Source organism: Symphalangus syndactylus, chromosome 4, assembly GCF_028878055.3.
Source record: "Symphalangus syndactylus isolate Jambi chromosome 4, NHGRI_mSymSyn1-v2.1_pri, whole genome shotgun sequence".
Classification (NCBI taxonomy): Eukaryota; Metazoa; Chordata; class Mammalia; order Primates; family Hylobatidae; genus Symphalangus; species Symphalangus syndactylus.
The window spans coordinates 113,552,136-113,575,767 of NC_072426.2; the positions used below are offsets into that span (position 1 = coordinate 113,552,136).

At 41.7% G+C, this 23,632-nt stretch overlaps 1 protein-coding gene across 3 annotated transcripts in view; it reads right to left on the reverse strand.

Moving 5' to 3' along the window:
- Nucleotides 1–23,632, reverse strand: part of MAML3 (mastermind like transcriptional coactivator 3) — a 441,377-nt gene that overhangs the window by 348,183 nt on the left and 69,562 nt on the right. The window lies entirely within an intron of this gene.

The following is a 23,632-nucleotide window of genomic DNA, read 5'->3' on the forward strand; positions in this document are numbered from 1 at the left end:
TACGGGAGACTGCATTCACTGTCTAGTCAAAAAACATACTGCCTCTGATACAGGAGGAAGACAGCAATCTAGCACAGCTAAGATTGGCAGGAAACAAAATGCTGTTCTTAGAAGGTCTGGTGTGAAAGAATTCTGAAGGATTTCTATAATCAAAACAATGATCAAAGTTCACCATGATGCAAGAGTTCCAGTACGTCAACTCAAGGCAAGTAACAAGACCAAGTTTATATGCAGTTACTAAAATACAATCTTGGCCAGTAAAAATTTGTGCCAGCCTAGATATAGCTTTCACCTATTTAATGAAAAATAAGAAAATATGATGTTCAGAATGGAAATGGTCTTCATGAGGAAGGCTGTTGCTTCTCTCAGAAGCGGTCACCTTAGTCCAAAGCTTGTTACTTAGACTTCATTTGGTGTTGGCAGAAATTACCACTAACTGGCAAAAGGAACTGAGAAGAGAATGACAATATGGTGCCTGTATATGCAACTGCCACAGAGCCCAGTGTTTTGACATTGTTACTGAAACAAACTCAACTATTTATGAGAGCTACATTGAATCAGACAGTTGGTGTGGCAGAAAAAAACATCTGTTTCTAAAGTCTTTTTGTCTAGAAAGTCACTAAGAAAGGAGGAGAAAGCACAGCAATACCCAACACAAATACCTCCAAAAAACCATAAATAGCATTGTCAAGTGGGAACAGATACCTCCCGCCCCCATTATAACAACACCCAGCAGACTTGGTTACTCAGGAGCCTCAGATGACGCATCACTGTGGACAGCAATCTCTCTTCTGGATAGTTCAAAGTTTCCCTCCTCACACACTGAATAGGGTTTTTAAAAAAATTATTTGGAATAACATACCTTCAGACCCTTTTGCCTTCTTAAGCAGAGAACATGGACAACATTAAACTTTTTTCTTGATCTCTGGACCATGAAAATCAGAGAATTTAACAGGCCGTGGTGAACTGTCTCCCACACCATCATGGTTCCAGGACCAGCAGCACTGGCATCACCTTGACGGAACTGCAAATACTGTACTCAGACCCCTCCCAGACCTACTAAATCAGATATTCTTGGGGCAGGGCCAAGCTATCTATGTTTAAGCAAGCCCACGAGATGATTGTGATGGAGGCTAAGGTTTAAGAACTAGTGTTATCTACTAAAAATGACTCTAAATTGCTGTGCTCTGAGAGTGTTCTGTCTGCTTTCAATGGGTTCTCCTTCTACTTGCTATTATTACTTATTTCTGCCCACCATGTAGCTGCCTTTGTCAGTCCTTCTCTCTTCTAATTTGCTGTATCTAACCTGCTATAAGCTTAGAAATCAGTTGTTGCAGTTGTTAAAATCACATATACAATACAAATAGGTAGGATGAAATGAGTAAAGAACTGCTTAGGAATGGGAAAAGCACAGCTATGAGGAAAGTGCATAGTCCTAGGACATAGATTTTGAGTATCTATTTGGGTTATGTAGAAGTCTTTTCCACTTATTTCCTTAACTGCACAGTACTTCCTTGAGTTTACTCATCAGAAGAAGAGGTTGCTGGATATGGAATTCTGGTCGATAAACATGTTTCTGTGGTTTACAAGTGAGTAACTGCAATATTTATCTTAATATTTTTAATAGAAAGTATTACCACTCATTAAACATTTGCTATGTGCCAGGCACTGTGCTAAACATTTTATATACATTATTTACATAGCTCCTCACAACATGATGCAAGTATTATTAGCCCCATTCTAGATGAGAAAACAGAGGCAATTTGCTTTTGAGTAACCTGCTTAAGATCATAGGGCTATTAAGAAGCATGGCCAGAACTCAAGTTCGCTGGATTTCAAAGCCAAACAATTTTACTTATTTTTATTAATATCTCTTGACCATGCAGGAAAGAGGCAGCCAGGCCTGAACTCAAAACTTAGAAGACAGAGACACAGACAGAGAGGGAATGAAAGCCACAGAGAGAGAAAATGAATCCAAGAGGAGGACAGGACTGTAATAAGTGGTCAGTATTTAAAGATGCATAGATAGATCCTTCCTAGGAAATAATCAGGAAGACAAGTGACTCAAGTCATGCCATTCTGTCTGGAAAGCCAAAGCCTGCCAGTGTCCCTGGTAAGGGAGGTCCCCTGTCCTCCTCCCACACACTCACTGTGGGGCCCTCTCAGCACTATCTCCGCTTCGTACCTGGTCCACATTTTGGGTAGCCTTAATGGGTTTCCCAATCTACTTCCCACAGGGGCCTATATTCCCTTTTATAGCTTGCTTTGGGGTCGTTACAGTTATTATTTAAGCTTGTTTAAAACACACATCATCTTCTTATTTGCAGACATCATGAAGTTAGAATCTTCCAGCACAAGACTGAAATACTGTAACTGACAGTAACTGACCATCTGGAACACTATAAATGTCTTCTTTACTTCTTACTTTGTTTATTTGTTTGCTTGCTTGCTTTAAAAAAAAAAGTAAAAGGAAAGATTTCAAGTTGTCTTTCTTTTAGTCCAAGATTTTGCTAAACATACGGTAGCACTATGATATGCTGTGTGGTGCTCTCTAGAACACTGAATATACAATCAGATGCTATAGGTGGATATGAAATAAGTCACACTAGGCATGCTGAAAGAGGTTATTTAAGAATGTGCTCATCAAGCATCAAGACAGACCCTGTATCTTCTTAGACCCCTTCTCCTCCTTAGCACTGCTGGGAAAACTCCCATTTCTTACATCGTCCCAATTTCTTACATCGTCCCCACTTCTTACTGGGGAAAATCAGATGCAAACTTTGTATTTTAATAATTTGGTTCTAATCCATATTTAATCACATAAATGGGCCTCTGCTTTCTAAATTTCAAACAATCCCCTTTGATTTGCTTCTTTGAAGAATCGATGGTCATTGCGGAGGTATTTCAGGAAAAAAATGTATTCTATAAAGTACCTATAGCAATGACTAAATTGAGAGTTAAATCCAATTATTTCATAAGCGAGGTATCTTAGCATTCTGATATAACACTCATGCCAGGGGAAATGTAAGTGGGACATTCGAAGCCTTTTGTGTTTTGATAAGATGAAATGTAAAGGGAACACAAGTATCCAAAGCTTTCTCAATTGGTGGCATATAAAAGTGCTTTACTGATTTGTAAATGTTTCTGTTGTTTACATAGTTGGGTTAGAGGGTGGCTTTCTGCTTTTCCACACTTCAAGAACTAGTTTTCTGGGCTGATTCCTCGATGAAAGGTAAAACGTAACCATCCAGCTTGGGCTTCTAGTTCCCAGCAGATCAATAAGAACAAAACTTGAGTCCCTTTTGACTCTGCTGTGGCCTGGTCCTCTTTGGAAGCCAATATTTAACAGTAGAGTGTATTCATCAGCTCAGTCTGTCCCTCAGGAAGAACACGCCTTCCTTCTCTGTCCACCCATCAGCAAATCACCACTTCTCTCTCCTGGCCTTCATCCCTCCTCGCCTTACCAAAAACAACAGAACAACAGCTATGCCCTAAAACTGAAGGGAGACTTATAAGTTTTGTTTCTTAAAGCTCTCTTCTAATTACTAGAAGGTCTTCTCAAGGCCCTTTTCAAATCGCTGGAAGGCTCCAAAGATTCCAAACTTTCCATCCCCTGAAAATGAAGATTCTTTCACCCAAATCACTAAATCACTCTTTAAATCAAAAACAGAGATGACATTTTTCTAATCACCACCAGTCAGTCTGGATTGAGGTCATCTCTGCCTTTTCACGGACATGTAAAGTCACTTGTGGGGTAAAACTCTTATCCATGAAGTTGTCTCCACCATTAAATGCCAAGACCTAGTAGCAAAGCAGAAGTATAAACTTGCTTTTCTACAGAGTAAAATCCAAAAGCCACTGTGTGAAGTTACATATAGTGAGAGATGTGAAAGTATACATTAAATTAACATTGAACACTCAGTTGTATTTGGACTTATGGTTTTGCTTTTTTTTCCCCCTGAGAAAAATTCCATCAAGGTAGAAGCTGATCTCTCTAGCATTTATTTTGTAGAAGCGGAAAGAAAAGAAGTAATCATTGTACATATCAGCTGGCTCTACTGATGGTGCTGTTTCTCATATAAAACACAGCCCATTCTTTCTGCTTTTGGAAACCAGGAGCAGCCTTTCACCCACAGAGCTGTAACTTTTCAAAATCAACGCTTCTTGGCTTTCCCATCTTCAAGACCTTCTGGAATAAACTCGATACAGACAGTCTCTGCTGACCTTCACCACTTGTCAGACTAGCAAGGCTAGCAGAGTTTGTTGTGAGAATTTGGACCCTGACTCATCCATATTAAGGTTTTTGAACCCACTCTGGAACAGCCCTGCCTTATATCTCCCCTAGGCTATCAAAAGTTACAAGTTGTATTCCCTCTTTAAAAAGTAATTGAACTCATGAATATCAAAAGCTATAGACCAATTGAATCCGTGTGAGATTATCCTCATCATAAAAAGGGTTTTCCTCTGCCCAGCCCACCTCACCATCACGATTCCCCGCACCTCCATCAAACAGGAAGGTCCATAAGGAAACATACCATAGCACCGCTCCTGGCATGAAGAGGCTGCTCAATAAATATCTGCTCCATGAATAAATGACATCCTAACTTTACAAAAGGATTTACTCAAAGTTTTTCTCATTTGTAAGAGCTTACACAGACCTCTGATGTGTGCAACTGGTGTGCCCACTGTTACTGGTGACTGACCTACACGCAATTTTCAGAAACACATCCATGTGTCCACTAACCAGACCAAAAAAGATGTGTGAAAATAAGTGAATCAGACATATGAAACATCCCAGATTGGACCTTTGCTTTTCAAAACTGGTGTGTATGAGAAGTGAATGAATTTGAGCAGCAAACAGACCTGAGTATGAATCATAGCTTTGTTATCAAATAGGACTGATAACCACTCTGAGCCTTGGCTTTCTAACAATGAGGGTGGGGATAATGCCTTTGAAGTTGCTATCAGGAGTAAATACATCATTAAGTAGCTAGTAGCTAACATAGTGCCTTATTGCATAGAAGACATGGAATAAAGGCCAGCTCCTGATATGTGCAACAGGTTCCCTGGATAACGTCGGCATCGCTCTACTTGCTGTTCTTGACAGAGGTTTTAGAAAGCACCATTCTGACACTCAAAACCCAGAGCGCTCTCTAATGAAGTATAGACTTCTCAGGCCACACAAGCTTGCCCAATTTGACATGTATGTGGAAAGATGTGCCCTAGGAATTAATCTCAGAGCAGGGAGTTCCAACTTAGTTCAGAATACAAGGATATCCACAAAAACAGGAGCAGGAAAAAAAATCGTATTGCCAAAAAAATGACTCTATTTCCTGCAAGGTCACCAGAGGCAGGGAATATACACAGCACAGGAGGCCTGTGTGGACCTGGCCTAGAATAGCCAAACACTTGATAGGCAGTGCCAGGACTGCCCCAGATCCACCCATCCCACCAACTGCTGCTTCCTTTCTGGGAGAACCCATCCAATTTAAATCTCAATTAGTATCAGTTTGAACCTAATATCTGCAGATCTGTGTTGAGAGATGAACTGCAAATCTTTTAGTGCCAATTTTTGAGATACAGAATGAAAGGGATTTTATACCACACAGGCTATTTTTAATCTCAAAGGTTTCCAATCTTTTATGTAAATGGGTTAGGGCCAGCATCACTTATACGAGCAACCGCAACAATAATTTTCATCTATGAATCCCTGAATAATACATTTTGGCATGCCTTTTCTCCAATATTAAAGCTTTCTGGAATATTTTCACTAGTCTGGAAGCAGGAAGAAGAACTCAGGATAGTAATCAATGAAGTCACTAAATGATTCAGCCGTAGTGGGCCATTCAGAACAAATTTTAGGGGTGTGTGTGTGTGTGTGTGTGTGTGTGTATTTGTGTGTGTGAGACAGAGACAGAGAGAATAAGAAAGAAGAGACATAGAAAAACATCTAAGACTCTCAGAAAGGATTTAATTTCCTCTGCTGCTCAGGGATATGACTTGAGCCCAGTTATCAAAATGGCCAAGAGTTTGCAAATCTGTCACACAGATTCTAGAGAAGTGCTTGGGATAGCCACAAAGTTAGGGAGGGAGACAGCATAAGTATTATTTACAAAAAAACTTGCTAACAATGTCTGTATGTAATTAAATTGTCATGTCCTAGGATATAAACATAATTAAGGTGGGGAGGGGTATGGTTGATAGAATTAAGTTCCTAAAACAGCAGAGTTTTCTGTATTGTCTCGATATTTAAAAAGCATACTCAATGGCCAAGATTAGGCAGCTAATTCTATTTGTGATAATAAATATAGCATAAGGCTGAATTTTTTCCCACATTTAAAGCCTTCAAACATTTAAAATGTACATTTCAGGTAATATATAAATGTCAATCTTAATCGTTTTTTTTTTTTTTTTGAGATGGAGCTTCACTCCTGTTGCCTAGGCTGGAGTGCAACAGTACAATCTCTGCTCACTGCAACCTCCGCCTTCCAGGTTCCAGCAGTTTCTCCTGCTTCAGCTTCCCAAGTAGCTGGGATTATAAGCATACGCCACCACGCCCAGCTAATTTTGTACTTTTAGTAGAGACAAGGTTTCACCATGTTGCCCAGACTGGTCTCAAACTCCTGACCTCAGGTGATCCACCTGCCTTGGCCTCCCAAAGTGCTGGAATTACAGGCATGAGCCACCACACCTGGCAATCTTCACCTTTCTTAATCTGCTTTTTGTGAACAGTAAGGCCTTTTCTGACTTAGCCTTGGAAACCTTGGAAGTCACACAGCATCACTTCCACGTATTTTCTTGGTCCAAGAAGTCACAAGCCCACCCAGATGCAAGGAGACATAGACCTCACTTCTCAATGGGAAGAGTGTCAACTAGTTTTAGTGCCATGTTTTGCAACTGCCACAGTGGTTTTATCAACCTTTGCATTCTCTATAATCTTTGCAGATAGTTTACTCTCCCATAAACCTGAGCACACACAGGCTTTGTACATAGTAAATGCTTTGGAAAGCATATCATGAATTATTTTCTCAAGGGGAAGGTACAGTATGAGCACTAACTTGAAGGCACTCACAAAGGAATTTTCAAAGACATGTAGTGGGTGTGAGTGCTTAAACAAGAGTCTCTCTCTGCCTAGGCACTTTTCAGACTGATTGAGTCATTTCTTAAATTTGCAAGAGAATGCAAACAAGCACTGTTCTGGAAAGAGAACTCTACCAGGAGCTCACTCTCCCAGTGTTAGAATGAAACGAATGTGGATTTAAATCCTAACCCAGGCACCTCCAAGCTGGACCTTAAAATATATTACTTTACCTCTCTAAAATCTGTTTTCTCATTTTTAAAACAATAACAAATAATATCACCTATCTCATATTGCTGTGAGGATTTAATATGTAAATACCTATAAAAGATGAAGAGCAGAGCCAGGCACATAGTGGCACTCAATAAATATGTGTTGTTTTTGTATCATTATTACTATTTAGAGTCTTAGACCACTCTCTAGTACATAGTAAGCATTGAGTTAATGTTAGCTATTAATGTAATTAGGACCCACTACCATCGCTTTATCTGGTTTCTATGTTCCTCTCTACCTCCCTATTGCAACCAAACATTGAAAGAGTTGCTGACGAATTTTACAATTTGACAGGTCAAACTTTCTGAACTTCTCATTCCTCGCTTCTTTATATTCTGAAAAAGGTGAAAAAGAACAATGGAAATACAACAAGATGGATAGCTTTTAGAAAAATCAGGTTTTCTAAGTAGCTTGAATAACCACATAATCAATATGTGATTTTATCAGCTTCGACTTTACATGGGAAAAAAATTTCACCTTGATTATTGCAACTTCAAAACATTTCTGTCCCATAGTAGAAGGGGAAATGTGGAGTCTTTTGACTCGGTTCCACTATGCAGGGGCTGGCTCTTTCTCTAGTAGTCAAGATTGCGCCACTGCACTCCAGCCAGGGCAACACAGCAAGACTCTGTCTCAAAAAAAAAAAAAAAGAAAGAAGAAAGAAGAAGAAAGACGAAAGAAGAAGAAGGAGGAGAAGGAGGAGGAGGAGGAGGAGGAAGAAGAAGAAGAAGAAGGAGGAGGAGGAGGAGGAGAAGGAGAAGGAGAAGAAGAAGAAGAAAGAAGAAAGAAGAAGAAGAGGGAGCAGGGATGCATTTACTAGCAGAAGGACTACAGAATAGAATACATAGTAAAATCATACCATGGAGAAAGATTGAACTGGAGTCTTTAAAAAAAAAAAAAAATCTAGGCTGGGCGTGGTGGCTCACGCCTGTAATCCCAGCACTTTGGGAGGCCGAGGCTGGCGGATTACCTGAGGTCAGGAGTCCCAGACCAGCCTGACCAAAATGGTGAAACCCTGTCTCTACTAAAAATACAAAAATTAGCTGGGTGTGGTGGTGCATACCTGTAATCCCAGCTACTCAGGAGGCTGAGGTAGGAGATTTGCTTGAACCTGGGAGGCAGAGGTCTCAGTGAGCCAAGATCACACCACTGCACTCCAGGCTGGAAGACAGAGCGAGACTCCATCTCAAAGAAAAAAAAAAAAATCTAAAAAAGAGCCAGACTCCAAGTTTTGTGAGGACAAGGACACTGTCTTGGTCACCACTGCATTTCTGATTCCAACTTCAATATTTCCCACTTAGCAAGTGCTTCAGAAATATTTGTTGAATGAGTAGCATACATTCATGTTAAAATAAATGGTTGGGAAAAAAATCTCTTCATATTTTAGTCCAAGTACTTTGGTTTTGAGGCCTACAGACAATCTCATTTTAATCTTTAGAAAGCCTGTTTTGCCATCATTAAAATGTTTCTCTTTGAAGGTGAGCTTACTTTTCAGTTCACTGATGAAGACATTCAGAATAAAGTAGAACACACTCTAGAAGGACAAAAAGAGACAAGCTTCAAAACTGAAAGCAGAACCCACAAAAAAAAGGCAAACAAACTGCCTTGTAGCATCTCTGTAACTGACACCCAAGAACCGAAATGAAACTGGCTTTGCTCAGCAAAGCCCAAGTCAGAATCATAAAAACTCCTCGAAATACTACAAATGGCACCTATGTGACAATGAACAGTTTTAAAGCCTCAACACTCAGTGGACAAATGCCTTCAGATGAGCCACTCCAGAAGGTAGGACTCCTACCTAAGGCAACTTCTTCATACTTTAGCTTGTTATCTTTATTCGAACTTGACTGAGACTTGCACACACACAAATGACTTTTCCCCTCTCCCTTTGGTTAAGATGGTCATCCATTAAACATCATTAGGAAGTAGAAACGCCCCCTTCCCTCTCCAGAGGGGGAACCTCCTCTGTGCTAATAACCACACAGCTAGGTCTGGCCTTGCAGCCACCTTGCAATGCGGCCCTGGGGTCTTAGTGGGCACTGCCAAACTTCCCACAGCAGATAATAATGTGCCACCTAAGGAGGAAGGCAGCATTTTTCTGCCCTCAACTCCGGCTTCCAGGATCACTCACCTAGGTCTCATCTTCCGAAGCCTCTTTTGTCTATTAGATGCATACTGTGCACCTTGTCATTGTTGGGAGGACAAAAACAAATGACGTTTCTCACAAGCTGTCTCAAAGAGCTGCTGCAGAGGACCCATGTGTGCACAGACTCTGCACACACTCTCTCTCTTTCTCTCCCTCTCTTCCCCTCAGGAACACCATCTGAGAGAGCTGCACGGCTGCCCAGAACTTGTGCTATCCAGCTGACTCTACCAGCCTTTTCCTTCTTTAGGAAGGAAATGGATCTCCAGGAGACACATTCCTGCATCTCCATGAAACCATCCAGGCACAGACACTTGCCCAGCTTTTTAATTTTGCAGCTTTTACACTGAGGTGACACCCCTGTCCCCAGCCCTGCTATTGTGGACATTCTCATTAACCCTGTTAGTTTTAAATGTTAAAAACAGAGAACTCAAGACACCTACTTTTTTAATGTCAAGAAATCCAAAGTGGCATATGATAATAAACATAAACACATACATAATAGCCCAGGACTTAAAAACAAATCCCTTCGTTTCTCAGACCCACAGCCACATAGACCTCAGTTAAAAAAGAAAAAAAAATCCACAGTGAAACGTGTCAGCAGACATTCTCTTTCAGATCCAATACACAGAAAATCTTTAAACTTATAATTTACAGGGACCAGGATTAGAGAGAGAGAAAGAGAGAGAGAGAGAGAGAATGCGCACATCTGCTTTATGTTCTCAGTGACCAGCTGGACAGATGGTCAAGAATATCATTAGTTAAGAAAGCTCTCATTCATGATCAGAAAGTCCCTTGGGCAGGCTGGTGTGGGGTGCAAGAATGTCCTAGAATGTAATATTTGAAGAATGTGTTCATGTCTGAGATATGAACCCATGTGGTGGAAGTGGGGGAGGAAGGGGGAGAACAGACAGCGTGTTGTGATCCAAAAAGCAACCACAAATACCTCAACATTGGTTTGTCACCCAGACACTTCCAGCTTTCATTCCACCCACTCCCTCAACAGTATTAAAAGTGAAGAAAACCATTGATAGGTCTCAGTAGCTGCCATAATCCTTCCTTCTCTAGACATAAGTATAGTCAGCCCTCTGTATTCATGGGTTCTGCATCTGTGGATTCAACCAACAGATATTCCAAATATTTTCCAAATATTTGAAGGAAAAAAATTATGACTGTACTGAACATGTACAGACTTTTTTCTTGTCATTATTCTCTCAATAATACAGTGTAACAACCATTCACATAGCACTTACATTGTGTTAGGTATTATAATAAATCAAGGGATAACTTAAAGTATACAGGCCAGGCGCGGTGGCTCACACCTGTAATCCCAGCACTTTGGGAGGCCGAGGCAGGCAGATCACCTGAGGTCAGGAGTTCGAGACCACCCTGACCAACATAAAGAAACCTCGTCTCTACTAAAAATTCAAAATTAGCCAGGCATGGTAGTGCATGCCTGTAATCCCAGCTACTCGGAAGGCTGAGGCAGGAGAATCGCTTGAACCTGGGAGGCAGAGATTGCGGTGAGCCAATATCGTGCCATTGCACTCCAACCTGGGCAATGAGAGTGAAACTCCATCTCAAAAAAGAAAAAAAAAGTATACAGGAGGATGTCCATAGTTATATGCAAATACAACACCATTGTATAAAAGGGACTTTAGCATCCCTGGATTTGGGTGTCTGTCGGAGGGTCCTGTAGCCATCCCCCATGGACACCAAGGGACAGCTGTACCTCACAAGTGGAAAAATATAAAGGGAGGTAGAAGAGGATATGCTGGATGAAGTTGCCACTTCTTTGTCACTTCTTCTGGGTTAACACAGAAGATGTAAAAAGAAACAGGCGGTCCTATGTGTTCATCCCAATATGAGCATTTCCTGGGTGAAATTTCTCTAAATTTAAGTCGCCCCTCAACCTGACCAACAGAAAGCGTGTTTGTCTAGGGAGGGAGGAGCGATGGCTGGTCATAAGCACTACTGAATCTATGGGAGAACTGGAAATCAACAAATCTGCAACCATCTGGCTTTCCGTACCAATTTACATCCACGTTTTCTTTTTTTTTTTGAGATACAGTCTCTCTCTGCCACCCAGGCTGGAGCACAGTGGCAAGATCTCGGCTCACTGCAACCTCCACCTCCTGGGTTCACGCAATTCTCGTGCCTCAACCCTCAAGTAGCTGGGATTATAGGCGCCTGCCACCATGCCCGGCTAATTTTTGTAGTTTTAGTAGAAACAGGTTTTCACCATGTCAGCCAGGCTGGTCTCAAACTCCTGACCTCAAGTGATCCACCCACGTAGGCCTCCCAAAGTGCTGGGATTACAGGTGTGAACCAACTCGCCCAACCCTTCACTTTTTCAACAAAATTTCTTATAGACTTCCATCAGAGAGACTCTGGTACTATAGATGAGTTCCCTGGTGTTTTGATCTTTCTCCCAACCTGCAGTGAGCACCTACTTCCTGGCTGTGAGGTATTGTGCCAGGCACCCACAGTATACAAGAGACACGAGATATGGGGATCCCCCGCCTGCCGTTTTGGGGATGGGGGTGTATGTGAGTCAAGCAACATTCACAGCTTCTAAAGCTAGAAAAAATAGTCTTCAAAATAATCCATATGTTGCTTTTTGCAACTCACTTTAGTGCCTTGATTGGAGAGTTCTGAGGAGGATATTAATGAGAAACTGGGGTCACCAAAATCAAACAGGAGGCCTGGTTTGGAGCAGGGAGCAAAGTAATCAGAAAGAGGACATGTGGCTGGGTGTGGTGGCTCACACCTGTAATCCCAGCACTTTGGGAGGCCGAGGCGGGCAGATCACGAGGTCAAGAGATCAAAACCATCCTGGCCAACATGGTGACACCCTGTCTCTACTAAAAATACAAAAATTAACCGGGCATGGTGGTGCGCACCTGTAGTCCCATCTACTTGGGAGGCTGAGGCAGGAGAATAGCTTAAACGCGGGAGGCGGAGGTTGCTATGAGCCAAGATTGTGCCACTGCACTCCAGCCTGGTGAGAGAGTGTGACTTCGAAAAAGAAAGAAAAGAAAGAAAGAAAGAAAGAAAGAAAGAGAGAGAGAGAGGAAGAAAGGAAAGGAAGGAAAGAAGGAAGGAAGGAAGAGAAAGAGAGAGAGACAGAAAGAAAGAAAGAGAGAGAGGAAAGAAAGAAAGAAAGAAAGAAAGAAAGAAAGAAAGAAAGAAAGAAAGAAAGAAAGAAAGAAAGAGGACATGTGCACTATGAGGGAGAGGGTCATTATTCATCCCCAGCTATTCCCCAGCTTCTTCCTTCCTTGTTCCTACCAGCAACCCCCTGGTCCTTTGAAAACATATAAGGCAGAATCCTCAGCTGCCACCACAAATGACCTTGGAAGGGTCAGCTAACAGCAACAGTCATATAGGTTGAACATTTCTAATTTAAAAATCTAAAATCTGAAATGCTCCAAAATCTGAAACTTTGTGAGTGCCAACATGATGCCCCAAGTGGAAAATTCCGCACCTGACCTTATGACAGGTCGCAGTCAAAATACAGGCACACAACATGCAGTCTATTCCGCATCCCAGCTCTTCTGGTGATGCTACTGTGCTGCTTAGTTACCCTGAGCATATTAGTTTTCACTGTATTCATAGTATGTCATATTTTAGTGTTAAGTACTTAGGTGTGTAAGTGTAAGAAAATGATTGCTTAAGGGGCCATATAAATTCACAGTCAGGAATGACGGTGATGCCAAACCACCACAGATGGCCCACATGGATGACAGAGATAGTGACTCCTTTGCTTTCTGATAGTTCAATGTACACAAACTTTGTTTCACGCACAAAGTTATTAAGAATATTGTATAAAATTACCAGGCTATGTGTATAACGTGCATATGAAGAATAAATGAATTTCGTGTTTAGAATTGGGTCCCAGCCCCAAGATATCTCATTATATATATGCAAATATTCCCAAATCCAGAAATATTCAAAATCTAAAACACTTCTGGTCCCAAGCATTTTGGATTAGAGATACTCAACCTGTAGTTTACTTTACTGAACGCTTATGACAGACTCAGCACTGTTAAGTGCTTTAGATCTATCATCTCATTTAATGCTCATAACATTTCTGTGAGGCAGGTATTAGTGCCAATTTATCCATAAGAAGGCTGAAGTTTGGGAAGTTTAGGCTATTTGACCAAGGTCACATTGCCAGCAAGTGGCAGAGACAGGAATTTGTTCCAGGTTATGTCTCCTTCCAGTGTCAAGGTACTTTTCACCTGCTTGAGATTTTCCAAAATTAACTGCATTAAATAATTACGAAAAAAGTAAAATATAGATGTGTAGAAAAAAACAAGTTAACAAAATGCAAGTCTCTTGTGCTCTTAACATCAAAATCTAGATGCTTAGCAATTAATGAGTTCACTAACCAATTTTCCTCATAGAGCGTTATGAAGAATATATATGTATGTGCACTTTATATATTTTAAAGCACAATGTGAAAGTTAAACATAGATACATATTATTTTATTTTATTTTTAGAGATAGGATGTCACTCTGTCACCCAGGCTGGAGTGCAGTGGTACTATCATAACTCACTGCAGCCTGGAACTCTTGGGCTCAAGCAATCCTCCCACCTCAGCCTCCTAAGTAGCTGGGACCATGGGCACCCATCACCATGACTGGCCAATTTCAAATTTTTTCTGTAGAGATGACGTCTCCCTATGTTGCCCAGGCTAGTCTTTTTTGGGGGGTGGGGGTGGGGGGGACGGGGTCTCTCTCTCTTGCCCATGCTGGAGTGCAGTGGCATGATCTTGGCTCACTGCAACCTCTGCCTCCCGGATTCAAGCGATTCTCCCATCTCAGCCTCGAGAGTAGCTGGGACTACAGGCATGCACCACAATACCCAGCTAATTTTTTGTATTTTTAGTAGAGATGAGGTTTTGCCATCTTGGCCAGGCTAGTCTCGAACTCCTGGCCTCAAGGGATCCACCCGCCTTGGCCTCCCAAAGTGCTGGGATTACAGGGGTGAGCCACCACACCCAGCTTCCCTATGTTGCCCAGGCTGGTCTTAAACACCTGGCCTCAAGTGATCCTCCTGCCTCAGCCTCCCAAAGCCCTGGTATTAAAGGCATGAGCCACCACACCTGGCCCATTTTATATATATATTATACATATATAAATAATATAAAAGTTATTATTTATTCTTTCTAGGAATATTCCCTCTCTATGCCCCAACCAAGGTCTGTGAAGATCAAATAAGATATTATGGTGACTAAGGATGCTGCCTTAGATATTTTCTGCAATATACTTTTAAGTTACCATTTTAATTTTGTACCTGCAAAGTGAAAATGCATTGCTTTTGTAAAACAATTAAGAGCAATAAAGCTCAGGCAAACTTCCTGGCTGGTGGAGATCTCAGGCTAAGGTGTGAGCACAAAAATGAGACAAATGAGACTTCTGTGGTTGAAATGAAAAAACTCTCCTCCATCCTGTACTGACTCTGCAGTTTTCCCCTGTCTCTTCAAAGTCTTAGACTCCAGGCCCCTGAAGTCCTGCTTCACCTATGCCTACTTCTCTTGCTGCCATCTGGTTTGCCTGATTTGTTGAGGCTTCCAGAAAGTGCCTTTTCTTAGCTGCTGATTCTGAGCTAGTATCTGGCCTCCTTAACCCATGGGCCTTTGTGTGGACACCGTCTTTCCCTGAAACCTGTCTGCATCTTTTCTGTCCCTTCTAACCATCCATTCAGTTTGTTCTTCCCCAAGATGGGCTGCCACAAGTCGCCATCTCCTGACTGGTGCATGGTTCCAGACAGCTCGTGGGCAGACACAGGGAAGGAATCTTATCTCGTTTTTGTTTTTTTTGTTGTTGTTTTTGTTTTTTCTTTGTTGTTGTTGTTGTTGTTGTTGTTTTGAAACGGAGTCTCACTCTGTTGCCAAGGCTGGAGTGCAGTGGCGCAATCTCGGCTCACTGCAACCTCCGCCTCCAGGGTTCAAGCAATTCACTCTGCCTCAGCCTCCCAAGTAGCTGGGATTACAGGCGCCCGCCACCATGCCTGGCTAATTTTTGTATTTTTGGGGTTTCGCCATATTGGCCAGGCTGGTCTTGAACTCCTGACCTCAGATGATCCACCCCCCTCAGCCTCCCAAAGTGCTGGGATTACAAGCATGAGCCACCGCACCCGGCAGGAATCCTATCTCTAATAAATATTTTCAAGTTCTTTAACTTGAAATGCCATGGAGAATCATTCTTGATCTCTCCATGTCTAAGCAGGAATCTTAACAATGTAACTTACAAAATCAATGTTTCTGATTCATACAAAACTTCCCCATCAGTACTGCCACAAAAGGAAGCAGAGGGTTGTTCCCTCCTCACCCAACAAAATCTTGCAGCCCCGCATCAAAGGCAGCCCTGAAGCATCACTCCACTGGGAAGGCCAATGCTTTCTTCCATTATGTTGCCCCCTTCTCAATGCAACATTGAATTTTGGAGCCAAACAGATTAGAATTCAAATTCCAACTATCATAAAGCTCTATGACCACTAAACCACTCCAAGCCTCAGTTCACTTATCCTCAAAGTGGGGCTGATGATAGATAGTAACTATCTTACAGTTGCGGTGGGGTTTAAGAGGCAGAATATATATCAAATCTTTGCACAGAGAACATAGAAGTAGGCTAGTATTATTTACCAAGGCAGCCACTATCCCTTTCTGAGCAAAGCAGGGTTAAAAATAAAGAGAGGGGCTGGGTATGGTGGCTCATGCCTGTAATCCCAGCACTTTGGAAGGCCGAGGTGGGCGGACCATGAGGTCAGGAGTTCAAGACCATCCCAGCCAACATGGTGAAACCCCGTCTCTACTAAAAATACAAAAATTAGCCAGGCGTGGTAGCACGCGCCTGTAGTCCCAGCTACTCGGGAGGCTGAGGCAGGAGAATCGCTTGAACCCAGGAGGCAGAGGTTGCAGTGAGCTGAGATCGTGCCACTGCACTCCAGCCTGGCAACAGAGCGAGACTCCGTCTCAAATAAGTAAATAAATAAATAAAGACAGGCTTTTCTGTTCCCAAACACTTCTGGAAATGAATCAGTCACAACAGTCTTTCCTAGAAGTTAAGTCCCTCCCTTCTTCACTCCCTGTCCTTGTAACAGGGTCTGAAAACAACAAGAATAAAAAGTATAGGCAAAGGACAAGAAGGCACCATAGCTCTAGCACCAAGGAAAAGGCATCAGATGTTTTGGTTTTAAGAAAAAAAATCACCCTCTCCCATACTAATAATTTCCAACTTTATCAAGCTACTAACAGGAGCCGTACGACCCTTGCTTTACTTTAGAAATGGGAGAATACTAGAGAAAAATAGGACTCTTTTAATCATTACTATTTGTATTACATTTTATGCCTCCCACGCAGAGCTTTGAGGAAAGCTACAAGAGCTCAGGGCTGTTAATGTGACACCAGAGATGTTGTGGTAATCAGAGAAGGCCACTCCAAGCTTCTCTGCTTTCAGGGATCTCACTCGCCATAGGATGGGAGAGGGTGGGAATGGAGGAGGGAGCCTGGGCAGAAGACCCAGTAACTTCCTGAAGGCTTGATGAGCAATCTGTGCCTTCAGAACAACAGTAAAATGATGGAAAGCTAAAGATTCCTGGAAAAGAGGGACTAGAGCAAGAATTGACAAGGAAGGCATAAAAATGAAAAGAAAGCTAGAGAGTCAAGGAAATTAAGCTTTGTCTCCAGCTTCTACTGCCAGGATGAAAGGAACTTCTCTGTGCTAGGCTCCAAGAAGAGGGACCCACCCTCCCAACTCAGCACAAACTCCCAGGATCCACCATGAGGGCTGGAAAGGAAAGGAAACAGAGGGGTGATTTCCAACCACCAGGCCCTAGAGACCATTGTCACAGGAGGAAAAAGAGGCAGGAGACAGAGAGAGAAAGTCGGGGTGGGTGTTAAATTATAATTATGTCTACAATGGTATACAAAAAATCTCGCAGGTCTCTGCTGATCCAGATATGGGAAGTCCACCTTCTGAATCCCATGTTGGAGTTGATAACAAGGAAGCAAAAACCAGGAATCAAGAGCTCAGTGCCTTCTTTTATACAGTGCCCACCACTGGTAAGGAGACCTCTGAGTTTCCAGAAAGGAAGGTAACCTCTTCAGCCACGATAGTCAACCGCCTTTTTAAAAAAGGAAGAAATTAGGGAAAATCTGATTTGTGAATGAACATCCTTCTGAAAGGAGGAAACATATGAAGCAAATTATAGTTCTATTAATTAATTAATTAATTAATTAAAAAAAATTTTTTTAGATGGAGTCTTGCTCAGTTACCCAGGCTTGGAGTGCAGGGGCGCAATCTCGGCTCACTGCAACCTCCGTCTCCCAGGTTCAAGAGATTCTCCTGCCTCAAGCCTCGAGAGTAGCTGGGATTACAGGCACCCGCCACTACACTCTGGTAATTTTTGTATTTTTAGTAGAGATGGAGTTTCACCGTGTTGGCCAGGATGGTCTCAAACTCCTGACCTCAAGTGATCTGCCCGCCTCAGCCTCCCAAAGTGCTGGGATTACAGGCGTGAGCCACTGTACCTGGCCATAGTTCTACATATTTATATTTTTCCTTCTTGCATTGGGAAACTAAAGAGTAAACAACTCCCATCCCCCAAAAAATCCTAAGAATACTAAAAAGCATTTAGTCAAGGCCTAGCCATATATAAGAAAGTAGTTAATATTTCCCAAATGACCCCAGACCAAAGACTGAATTCTGCATTACTAATACCATGACCTTCTTCTTATTTAGTGCCATTTGTAGGCATTCAAAGCCAAAGAGAGGAAGTCGGCAATATATTTTCTTAATTGTTATGTAAATGTCTCAGACTGACCTGTAAAATGTATTTACTCATAGAAGGTGTAATTCACTCTAAGATACAAACTTACCCTCTAAAATTGCAGCTGGTAAGCACTCAACATGGAGTTGAGAAAATGTTTACAAAATGCAAGACAGGTGTTTGGATTTATTTCAAATGTATTAATAAAAAATATGATACTCCCTTGAACAATGAATACCAGAGTGTATGGTAGTTAATTTTGGGAAAAAGAAGTGCATGTAATCACTTACATTTTTGAAGTGAAGATTAATCTGCAGGAAACGGGAAGTTAAGATGTGTAATTAACCCAAAGGTATACAATAGAAAGAATGGGAGGCAAAGACTAAAGAGGGAGCTTGAAGGAGCTAGCACAGAAACGCCTGCAGAAAAGGCAAACAGCTGAAATGTCTCTTCTTTAGGCTTTTTCACTCATCCAACCGTCACAGACAGGAGCTCTACTCATGGGTCTGAATGTGCCCAAAGACGGTGTTACTCAAAGCATGGTGTCTGGACTTGGTTCTCATCCTTAAACGGTAATGTTCCACGCCCACAGGATAAGCACAGAAATTTAAAAGTGCATGATGAGAGGCCTACAGCAATTTGTAATTAAAGGAACATTCGAACACATGATCATTTTTCTAGTAGTACATTTTTATTGTATTTTCTAAATGTAACAGTGAGAAATGGATTGGAAATAGAAGGAGAAGAAACCGGTCTTTCACCATAGGCAGTTTGCAGAGCACCTCTAAAAAACCTACCCTCTAAAATTGCAGTTGGTAAGCACTCAACATGGAGGTAAGAAAATATATGAAAACTTCCCATTGTTTGGTTTCCACTCCCACTTATGTTTTCCCAATGCAGAGGCCTGCCTGGTTAGTATAGAAACTGATGAAGAAAGGCAGCAATGATGGCTATTTTCGCTTGAAACACTGATTCCACTAAAACCAACACCTGGCTTTATACTGCTGTGCTATTCCACATAAGGTAAAATCCCACTCAATCTTTTTGCTTGTTTGTATATAAAAAGAAATTCTGATTTGAGCAGGCTTCTATATAGAAAAATGGAATTCATAGTTTCAATTATTAAATATAGCCAAATGTTTACACATCATTGAACACAAAATATATGAGCTGTGAGGTGGGTTCTTCCCCCTAACCCCCATGCCTTACTATAAAGGGAAATGTTACAATGCATAGACCACATTGCATTCTCTCATGTCTACTTTACTTTCTGTTTGAATATCTGTGGTTATAGCAACATCACTTTTTATCTGCTAAAAATATTTTAGGTTTCCTCTGCCTAGATTTTTCCCCCTGGAATTCTGTTTATAAGAGGTATGAGTATAAAAAAGAAAATAACATGTCTTTGTCAGGAGATTAAGCACATTTAAAAAAAACAAATATACATACACATTTGTACATGAACACAAAATGTAAACACACATCTACAACCTACACCCGAAGTCCCACAAGCAAAATCCTCATTAACTCACTGTCTTATCACTGAGGAGAAAAATAGTATATCCAAGGACCGTAAGACAACAGTCTCCTTATTTACCAATATCGCGTTTACTGAAATAAAGCTTTTTAGGTACTGCCTTGGTTATATTAAGCAAGTTGGTTTCAAGTTCAATAACATAAATGCAAAATTCACTAAATATGCAGGCATTGGTTGGCTGAAGAAGAGAGAGCACTGGGATTGGCTGAGGTAAGGGAGAAATAGATGAGGGAGGAATAAGTCAACAGTGACCCAATTTGAGAAATTCTGTGAATAAACATTGAAGTCTTATTGGCATGATTTTATCTAATGGCTTTAATATGTAGCCACTGCTACAAATGCTGGGGTCATCTAATGGGGAGGGTAGGAAACAGACCTCACACTGCACACCACCAGAGGATGTGAACCGTCTAGGCTGCCCGTAGATCTCCATAAACAAGGCCTCTTCTCATCAAAGGCCACTGTGGAATGTAGCTGGAGTTGTTTATGCTTCTTTCTTTTTCTATTAGGTTTACTTTCCTGATGTTAAACCCTGTCAACTTTACTGCCCAGAAACCTATCTTCAGAATAGGACCTTCTGCTTTGAAGACTCCTTTTAAGAAATGTCAAGGGGCAGTAAACATAAAATAGGATCCATAGCACCACCAATGACACAAAAACAGGGCCAAAGCTAATCAGTCTCCTCCATAAAACACACACTCAGTCTTTTCTCCCTCTCACACACAGTAGCAGACCAATAAGATCTGCGGAGTGAATGTAAGCAACAGAGTAGGAAGCAGCTGAAAAGAAAGAATTCCTGCTGCGTTCTCCCCTTGTGCCTCTTTCACAGTTAAAGGGTTCGAGGGAAGAATGTTTTATTGCACACTGCTGTTCACCACTAGCAGTGCAAGTTTATTCTGCCCAGGGGCTCAAGTGGGACGAATCTGGTCATCTCCATATGTTCTCATAGTGAAATTCTTCTCTTGTTTTCCTTTCATTTTTCAGGCCTCGTCTAATTTAAAACAAGTCATACAGACACACTGGCCAAAGCAGCGACTGCCTCTGAGAGGAAGGTGGGCCTGCAGTACTGGCTGGGACCACCTCCGTATCTGAAGATGCTGTTTGCCCATGTTTGCCTCCCAGCGTCCTTCCTCCCTGCCTGGTTGCCTGTTGGGCCTAACGTGGAGCTCTGCCCACAGCAGTGTCGTTACTATGGCCACGAGCCCATACCAAGGCATGGCCTTCGCAGTCCCCAGCATACAGCTCCCGACCTCACAGGCAAGTCCATCTCTATTGCTGTCAGGAAGTAAAAGTTCAAATGGGGCGGGCACAAAGTCCTGCTCATCCCAAGGCACCAACGCACCCCCACCAGGCTTTCCCCAGATGGCAACTCAACCACTCTAGGAATTTTTTTTTTTTTTTTTTTTTTTTAAGAAACTGTATTAGGAGCTTGTCAGAAATCCTGAAGTTGGAGACCAGTGTGAAACTCCTGGGTCCCACCGGGGCTGAGCTCGTACCAACAGCCCTAAAGTCAAAGAGAACCAGGGAAGGTTCTATTTACAAGTGAACTGGACTCATGAGGCTCCACCAAGGAGGCAATCCCTGAAAACAGGCAAGGTTCATCAGCAACTCTAACCGCTCAGGGTGTGCTATTATTACTTTTGAAAACAATCGTCTGATTATACAAACATGTATATAGTGCTTAACAGTTTACTCTGTATTCTTTCTATGAATAGTTTCATGTTTACAACAAATCTAGGAGGGAAAAGGATAGAAATTACTATGTTCATTTTATGGAAAAGAATCTAAGACTCAGAACCTAGCTAGTAAGTAAAGAACTGCAAATAAAGCTCAGGTCTTGTCTGTCTCTTTCCACTACGTTACAGCTCACCTTCTGAAAGAAGCTTCATCTTTGTGGCATCTGTAAAACATTTCCCCTATCTTTCCCCACATTGTCCACTCCTCTTAGGTGGTGGAAGAAAATGCCCACTACTTTTACACATATAACTAATGCATGGTTGCTGCTCTGCAAATGATTTCTGAATAAATGAGCACTCCCATGCATGCCATTCCAATGCACAGTCACCCTTCTTGCCCTGGGCCAGATTTAGGGAGGTCAGGAGCATCTAATGTGGAATCTTAAGTAGTCAGAAAAACAGGAAGGAATACAGATGGATATGTTCCTTGTTTGCACATAAATGCCATTTGGGCTTCTCAGACCTGACGCTTGAGCCTTTCCTGAACCGTGTGCTTTTCCTAACATGCAGGTCTGCCTGTCAAAGTTATGACATCATGCTACCATCCACTTTACTGGCAACTCCAGTTATTCTTTAGTTTTACCTCTCAGTCTAACCACAAGGTTCCCCTAAGTTTCCCCTGTTTTAACTAGGCCAACTGATGTTTTGCCAACATCAGGGTCTGGGTTTTTTATTTTGTTTTAGATCCGCTTGCCATTCTCTACCTCTCTCCCAGGCAGTTTACAAGCATTTGGCCCACTCCACTCCTCCTCCAGGCCTTAAGTTCGCCCCAACACACTGACTCCTGTAGGCTACAGAAAAGCCCAATGGCAAAAGAAACACCCTAGAAACACACACACACACACACACACACACACACACAGAGAAACCTACTGATAATGGAACTCACCCTCCTGCCAGCAGAGAATGGCCAACCCCATCTCCCCAGTTCTGGTTATTTCTAGAAATCTGAAATCTATAATATGTCACCATCACTCAGCAGTCAGTAAGTATTTATTGGATGAATGCATGAATGAATGATTACTATTATCTAATAATATGCACTTGAGAGAAACTTTATCAAACGCTTTCTGAAAATCTAAATTACTAGACAAGCAAAGGGCCGATGACTACTCAGGGATTTACCCTTTAGTGGCAGACACAACTTTACAGCCAGGCCTACTTGTCTTGTTACAATCACTTAAATGTTTTGTTTGTTTACAAAACTCTTCTCAACTATTTTTGATGGTTTGTTGCCACGTGCACAATCTAATGTGCATGTATACACAGGGAATGAAGGTATGAAACCTGGCATACTGCCACCCTAAATATCAGGCAGGCTCCTCAAAGACAACAGTAATGCTGTGTATTTCTTTATACATTTTCACTACTAGATCAGCCATTTGAAGTTTTATTTATTCCTAAATTCTTCAACTTCCTGTATCTGAGTATTTATGTCTCAGATTTCCCCATTACCTCCTTTCCCACCACTTTATTCCTAGTATTCCACTTTTCACCTCGTTACTATGAAGCATGACCTAATGCCAGCATTTATTTCCTGACCTCCAAAATGAAAAGACTCATAAACAAAACAAACAAAATGGAAAAAATTCTAGCAACTATTTTTGGGCCCCAGAAACAAAACTTAATTTTCCAAAGAAAGAGAATCCTTTAACCTCCTTTGAGGACTAACGAATGACTTGAACACATTGTGTTCAAGGTTTTATCAAACGATGGGAAAAATACAAAGGTCTAATATTTAAAATACTACCTTTTTTTCCCCTACAATGCATCACCCTAGTCCAATGTAACCTTAAAAACATGGGGCGGGGGGCGGTAGGGGAGGATAGCTATACAGTTTACATTGGGTTATAGTCCTTGTTGTGGCTGCTGTTGCTATCATTTGGTGATAATTTGGAAATGCTCCCCTGAATATCCCCCTGATGCTTCTGGCATCGCAGTATCTGCCCCCAGACCACAGTGAAGCTGTTAGCAGGATGTGAACAGAGTTCACAAAATCAAGGGTTTGTTTACATACCAGCCACAGCACGAAAAAACAAATAAGGTCTAAATGGCTGTTGTCTCATCTGTTTTTGTGTTTTCCTTA